Genomic DNA, 7,380 nt, shown 5'->3' with positions numbered 1-7,380 from the left:
AGCTGGATGCCCCCCTCCCGCTCGTTCCTGCTCAGACACAACATTCTCCAGCCCTGCCTCCTCTGACTGCTGAGGCGCCCGAAACTCGTACCTCCCCCCTTCCTTTCCTTTCTGAGTAGACTGGATCACAACATCATCCCCCCTTCCATGCTTTAACCCTTCCCACCCCTGAGGTCTAGGTTTCTCTGGATAGGCTTCACGGAATTCTCTCACCAAAGTCGGAGTGTGCACGTTTTCCTCTGTTTCCCAGGAACGAATTGAATCGTACCCTTTCCAATGAATCAGGTACTGAAGACGCCCTCTGCGTTTACGCGAATCCAAAATCTGTTCTACTTCGTATTCCTCCTGCCCCTCCACCAACAATGGAGGCACGGGCTCCACTTGCGGACGGTAAGGGTCAGGGCCAACGTCCTTGGTCAATAGAGCCCTGTGAAAGACTGGGTGCATCTTGTAGGTGGGTGGCAATTTTAGTCTATAAGTCACGGGGTTAATCTGAGCCTCCACCTCAAAGGGCCCTACACGCCGATCTTGCAGCTTACGACATCAGCCAGGCATAGCTAGGAAACGGGTGGAGACCCAGACCTGATCTCCAATTCGTATGGGTTCTCCTTCTCTCCGATGCTGATCAGCTGTGCGTTTGTAATCCAACTTGGCTTGCTCTAGTTGCTCCTGGAGTAGTTTTTGCGTGGCGTGAAGTTCCTGCAAGTAATCCTCAGCGGCTGGGACTGAGAAACTGTCTTTTGGAGCAGGGAAAGCTCGGGGGTGATAGCCGAAATTGGCGAAGAAAGGAGTCTGTTGCGTGTGCGAATGCACCGCATTATTGTAGGCGAATTCTGCTAAATGTAGATAGGACATCCAGTTGTCTTGCTGATATCCCACAAAACAACGTAAATATTGTTGCAACACTGCGTTAACTCTCTCGGACTGCCCATCCATTTGAGGATGATGGGCAGAAGACAGTCTTAGCTCCCCTTGTAGTAATTTCCACAAAGCTTGCCAAAAGCGGGAGGTGAATTGTGTGCCTCGATCGGAAACCAGACTATCTGGCAGGCCGTGCAGCCGATACACATTTTGCACGTACAACCTAGCCGTTTCTTGAGCATTTGGGAGTCCTGCACACGGAATGAAGTGAGCCATTTTCGAGAAGGCAGCCACGACCACCAAAACTGTGGTTTTCCCTTGCGATGGTGGAAGGTCTGTTATAAAGTCCATTGTGATCATTCTCCAAGGGCCTCCGGGGGTGGGGAGGGGCTCTAAGAGTCCTGGTGGCTTCCCAGTGGCATGTTTAGCCCTCATGCAAGTGGGGCAAGAGCGAACATAATGCTCTACGTCCTTCTTTACCTTGGGCCACCAGAACTCCCGAGTGACAGCTTGAATGGTCTTAAAAACCCCGAAGTGGCCTGCCGTAGGGGCGTCATGGCACTGGCGTAGTACCCTGGCTCGCAGTTCTCCCGGGGGCACATAAACAGCTTCCTGATGGTACAGTAGGCCCCCCTTCCATATAAAGTCTTTCTGTTCTGCTAAGGGAGACGCGCCTTCTTCGACCCGCTGCTCCTGCACGAAAGGGTCCTGCTGTTGCGCCTCACGCACTTCAGCTTCCCAAGACTCTTGACAAGCCCCTACTACTCCCCGCTCGGGTGGGATGGTGTACTGTAACTGTCTTGGGGTGGGATCTGTCAGAAATTCGGGCTTCCTTGAGAGAGCATCCGCCCTCTTATTCTGTGCTTGGGGAATGTAATGAATTTTGAAATGGAACCGTGCGAAGAACTGTGCCCAGCGCACTTGCCGCTGATTGAGTTTACGGGCGGTGTGAAGACTCTCTAGATTACAATGGTCCGTGCGCACCTCAATTTCATGCTGCGCCCCTTCCAGATGGTGTCTCCAGGCTTCAAAGGCATCTCTAATAGCTAATAACTCCTTTTCCCACACAGTGTAGTTTCGTTCAGAGTCATTTAACTTTCTGGAAAAGTAGGCACAAGGCATCAGCCCTCCCCCTTTTTGGGCAGGCTGCAACAGAACCAATCCGATAGCTACGTCCGATGCATCCGATTCGAGCACAAAAGGAAGCGCCGGGTCGGCGTGCTGTAAGATGGGTTCGGTAGCAAACTTTAGCTTCAGACTCTCAAAAGCCTCTTGTGCAGCTTCTGTCCATTTAAATGGCCCTGAGCCCTTCAGGCAATCCGTAAGCGGTGCTGTCTGATGAGAGTAGTTGGCTATGAAGCGACGGTAGTAATTTGCGAAGCCCAAGAAGCGTTGCAAATCTTTCTTGGTCTTGGGGAGTTGCCACATGAGCACACAACAAACTTTTTCTGGGTCCATTTCTACCCCTGATGGAGAGATCCTATACCCCAGAAAGTCCAACGTGGTTAGGTCAAATCCGCACTTCTCCAGCTTTGCGTAAAGGCGGTGCTCCCTTAACTTCTGCAGCACGGCACGTACGTGGGAATCGTGTTCTTCCAGAGTATTTGAGTAGATCAAAATATCATCCAGATAAACTATCATGAAACGGTCCACAAAGTCTCTGAAGATGTCATTCATGAAATTTTGGAAGACTCCAGGTGCCCCCGACAGCCCATAGGGCATTACTAAATACTCATAGTGGCCGTAATGGGTCTGAAAAGCCGTTTTCCATTCATGACCCGCCTTAATCCTCACCAAGTTGTAAGCTTCTCTCAGGTCCAGTTTCATGAAAATTTTGGCGGAACGCAACCTCTCCAACATTTTTCTAATGAGAGGCAGTGGGTAGCTATTGGGGATAGTGATCTGGTTTAGGGCTCGATAATCATTACAGGGACGGAGCTCTCCTCCTTTCTTCTTCACAAACAGCAGGGGTGCGCCAGCTGGGGACTGCGAAGGGCGAATGAAGCCTTTCTTCAAATTAGTGTCTTGAAACTCCCTTAACGCCGCCAATTCTGGTTCAGACAGAGAGTAGATCCTCCCGGCGGGGATGTTTGCTCCAGGCATCAAATGGATGGCACAATCATAGGGTCGGTGAGGAGGGAGTTGCTCCGCTTCTTTTTTATCAAAGACATCCCGAAAACTCCCATACTTGGCGGGCAAAGTTATTTCCCCAGGGGAAGACGTCCCTGCCAACACCTGTGACTCTTCTTTAGGTCTGCAATGTTGATGGCAGTGGTTGGAGGTAAACACCACCACCGCTTCATCCCAAAAGATTGTGGGATTGTGCCTCACCAGCCAAGGCATACCCAACACCACCAGGAAACGCGGCAAAGACGCCACACAGAACAACAGGTCTTCCCGATGCCCAGGGACCTCCACTTCCACTGACTCAGTCACCCGAGTCACCCCCCCAGACTTCAGAGACCGGCCATCTATGGTTTCCACTGCCAACAGGAGGCTCAGTTCTCTTGTGGGAATAGCGTGGTGTAGCGCCAACTCTCGGTCTATGAAACAAGAGGATGCTCCACTGTCTATCATAGCCTTGGCTGAGAAGCTCTCCCCTGAGGATAGGGTGATGCGAACGGGCATCAGAAGGGCCCCTTGGGATGGAAGGGTTCATAATGGAGGCTCAGTGTCTGTAGCACCTCCCAACTCTCTAGCCTCTACGAGAGCTGGGATGTGAAGTTTTCCGGCAGCTGTGGTCTGCCGGTTTTAGCGGCACAATTTCTGGCGAGGTGCCCCGACTTCCCACAATATAGACACAGTCCTTCCCTCCGTCGTCTTTCCCTCTCCTCCTCTGTCAATCTCGGTCTAGCTCCCCCAATCTGCATGGGCTCCTCTCCCAAAACAGTAGGGATGCCATGATTGGGCACGGGGCGCGCGCGGGGTGGCGGAGCAGCAACCTGATTCCATGGAGCCTCCATTCTTCGCTCCAACTTTCTTCCCTCTAAGCGACTGTCTATTTGCAAACTCAGTTGAATCAAACCCCTCAGTGAGTCGGGGTGTGTGGAGTGCGCCAGTTCATCCAACACTTCTGGACTCAGTCCATTCCTGTAGAAGTACATCAAGGCTGGGTCATTGTACTCCGTCTCTTGAGACAAAACACGAAAGGCATTTGTGTATTGCCCTACGGACCCCTTTCCTTGTCTCAGGGTCCCTAACTGACGGGCAACCGTCTCCTTCCTCTGGGGGTCTCGGAACATCTCCCCCATCGCATTCTTGAAGGCGTCAAACTGGCGCAATATCTGGTCGTTGCGAATCAAATACGGGGTGGCCCATTTTGCCGCTTCCCCTTCCAACAAACTGATGACGAACGCCACCTTCGCATCACCCGTCGGGAACTCAGCTCTGCATACTTGAATGTACAACTCACATTGGGCTAGAAACGTGGCAAACTGTTCACTCTGGCCCCCGTATCGCACGGGGAGCCCCACTGGAGATTTCACAGGAGCTGCCGCCCCAGGAGGCGCAGCCTGAACTTGGGCGACCAAGGCATGGAGATTCTGGTTATCCACTTGCAAGGCTTGCGTTGTGGCTCTGAGGGCTTGGTTCTGGGCTTGTAGGGCTGGTGTAGTCACTCGGAGGTTCTGGATCTCGGCATGCAAGGCTTCCATGGTGATAGGTACTCCCCCTCTTGCTCCGTTCTGATCCATGTCGTCTGCCATGGGAACTGGTTTGAGTAGGGATGGTGTGGGTTGCGTCAATCTGTCCCGTCCAGAGACGAAAGAATGAGGCTGGAGTGTGTGTGCGAGTAAATCTTGTTTTATTAAAGTAATGGATACATCAAAAGAATTGCGCTTCATTAGACCCCTATGCTAACTCACTAAAGTCCCTAACTATACTTAGACATGCTCTGCAACGTATGAAGGAAGTTGACGCAACGGCCTCCCTCCGGGCGCAACAGGTTTATATAGGAGCGGTTTTTGAACGTAATCTTTGGCTCCTTCATGAGTCCTGTCTTTGCCCTGACCATTTCTCCCACCGGCGGGAACGCAGGGACAGGGGGCGCGCTTCTAACTGCTCATCGGAAGACATCTGCTCACGAGCAACAGCCTCGAGGTCAGAGGGAGGTGCTAAACTGGATTCCTCCTGAGAACCGCTTGGGAAAGGAGGGTCTGGTGCTGACTCTGAAGCTTCCCCCCACGGGCTCTCTGCCTCAGCCGGGGGAGGTGCGCCCAGCTCCTCAGGAAGGGCATTACTCATGGGAATTGGCTGGGGAGCTGGCTGCCCCCCTCCTGCTCGTTCCTGCTCAGACGCAACATTCTCCAGCCCTGCCTCCTCTGACTGCTGAGGCGCCCGAAACTCGTACCTCCCCCCTTCCTTTCCTTTCTGAGTAGACTGGATCACAACATCATCGCTAGCATGGAATTTGCCTTTTTCACAGCTGCCGCACACTGGGTCGACATTTTCATCGTGCTGTCCACTACAACCCCCAGGTCTCTCTCCTGGTCGGTCACCACCAGTTCAGACCCCATGAGCGTACATGTGAAATTAAGATTTTTTGCTCCAATATGCATAATTTTACACTTCTTTATATCGAATTGCATTTGCCATTTTTCTGCCCATTCACTCAGTTTGGAGAGGTCTTTTTGGAGCTCTTCGCAATCCCTTTTTGTTTTAACAACCCTGAACAATTTAGTGTCGTCAGCAAACTTGGCCACTTCACAGCTCACTCCTAATTCTAGGTCATTAATGAACAAGTTGAAAAGTACAGGTCCCAATACCGATCCTTGAGGGACTCCACTTTCTACAGCCCTCCATTGGGAGAACTGTCCGTTTATTCCTACTCTCTGCTTTCTGCTTCTTAACCAATTCCTTATCCGCAAGAGGACCTCTCCTCTTATTGCATGACTGCTAATCTTCCTCAGAAGCCTTTGGTGAGGTACCTTGTCAAATGCTTTTTGAAAGTCTAAGTACACTGTGTCCACTGAATCACCTCTATCTATATGCTTGTTGACACTCTCAAAGAATTCTAATAGGTTACTGAGATGGGACTTTCCCTTGCAGAAGCCATGCTGGCTCTGCTTCAGCAAGGCTTGTTCTTCTATGTGCTTAGTTAATCTAGCTTTAATCATACTTTCTACCAGTTTTCCAGGGACAGAAGTTACTGGCCTGTAATTTCCGGGATCCCCCCTGGATCCCTTTTTGAAGATTGGCGTTACATTTGCCACTTTCCAGTCCTCAGGCATGGAGGAGGACCTGAGGGACAAGTACATATTTTAGTTAGCAGATCAGCAATTTCACATTTGAATTCTTTGAGAACTCTCGGGTGGATGCCATCCGGGCCCGGTGATTTGTCAGTTTTTATATTGTCCATTAAGCCTAGAACTTCCTCTCTCGTTACCACTATTTGTCTCATTTCCTCAGAATCCCTTCCTGCAAATGTTAGTTCAGGTTCAGGGATCTGCCCTATATCTTCTACTGTAAAGACAGATGCAAAGAATTCATTTAGCTTCTCTGCAATCTCCTGATCGTTCTTTAGTACACCTTTGACTCCCTTATCATCCAAGGGTCCAATCGCCTCCCTAGATGGTCTCCTGCTTTGAATGTATTGATAGAATTTTTTGTTGTTGGTTTTTATGTTCTTAGCAATGTGCTCCTCAAATTCTTTTTTAGCATCCCTTATTGTCTTCTTGCATTTCTTTTGCCAGAGTTTGTGTTCTTTTTTATTTTCTTCATTTGGACAAGACTTCCATTTTGTGAAGGAAGACTTTTTGCCTCTAAGAGCTTCCTTGACTTTGCTCGTTAACCATGCTGGCATCTTTTTGGCCCTGGTGGTACCTTTTCTGATCTGCGGTATGCACTCCAGTTGAGCTTCTAATAAAGTGTTTTTAAACATCTTCCAAGCATTTTCGAGTGATGTGACCCTCTGGACTTTGTTTTTCAGCTTTCTTTTTACCAATCCCCTCATTTTTGTGAAGTTTCCTCTTTTGAAGTCAAATGTGACCGTGTTGGATTTTCTTGGCAATTGGCCAGTTACATGTATGTTTAATTTAATAGCACTGTGGTCACTGCTCCCAATCGGTTCAACAACACTTACATCTCGCACCAGGTCCCGGTCCCCACTGAGGATTAAGTTGTTAATGGGTCTATCAGGTGCCCAGTAAATGGTGAATGGGCCAGGAAGATCCTTTTGTCATTGAAACTATTCAGGAGAGCCTTACCCCCAACTCCTGGCAGCTAGGAGAGGTTTGTGTTTTTAGTGTGCGTAGAGTGTGTGTAGAGAATGACTGGGAAATGGAGGCAGGCAGAGATGCTGTCTCTATGCACCATGGCTTTAGGATGCCTCCTATAACACTGATGGGAAAGCTGGATATTGGACTGATGATGCCTTGAACCCCTCCATCCTAAGCACAGGTTGGAATGTGTGTAAATAAATAAACCATATTTCATAAAGACACCATAGTCTCCACTGACCTTCTTCCCAAGGAAACCAAGCCCAGGAGGAGTGCAGGGACCCCTGGAATCTCACTGCTCGGA

This window comes from Rhineura floridana, chromosome 2, assembly GCF_030035675.1.
Source record: "Rhineura floridana isolate rRhiFlo1 chromosome 2, rRhiFlo1.hap2, whole genome shotgun sequence".
In the NCBI taxonomy this organism is placed as follows: Eukaryota; Metazoa; Chordata; class Lepidosauria; order Squamata; family Rhineuridae; genus Rhineura; species Rhineura floridana.
The sequence above is the reverse complement of the archived record's forward strand: the minus strand, read 5'-3'. Positions refer to the sequence as shown.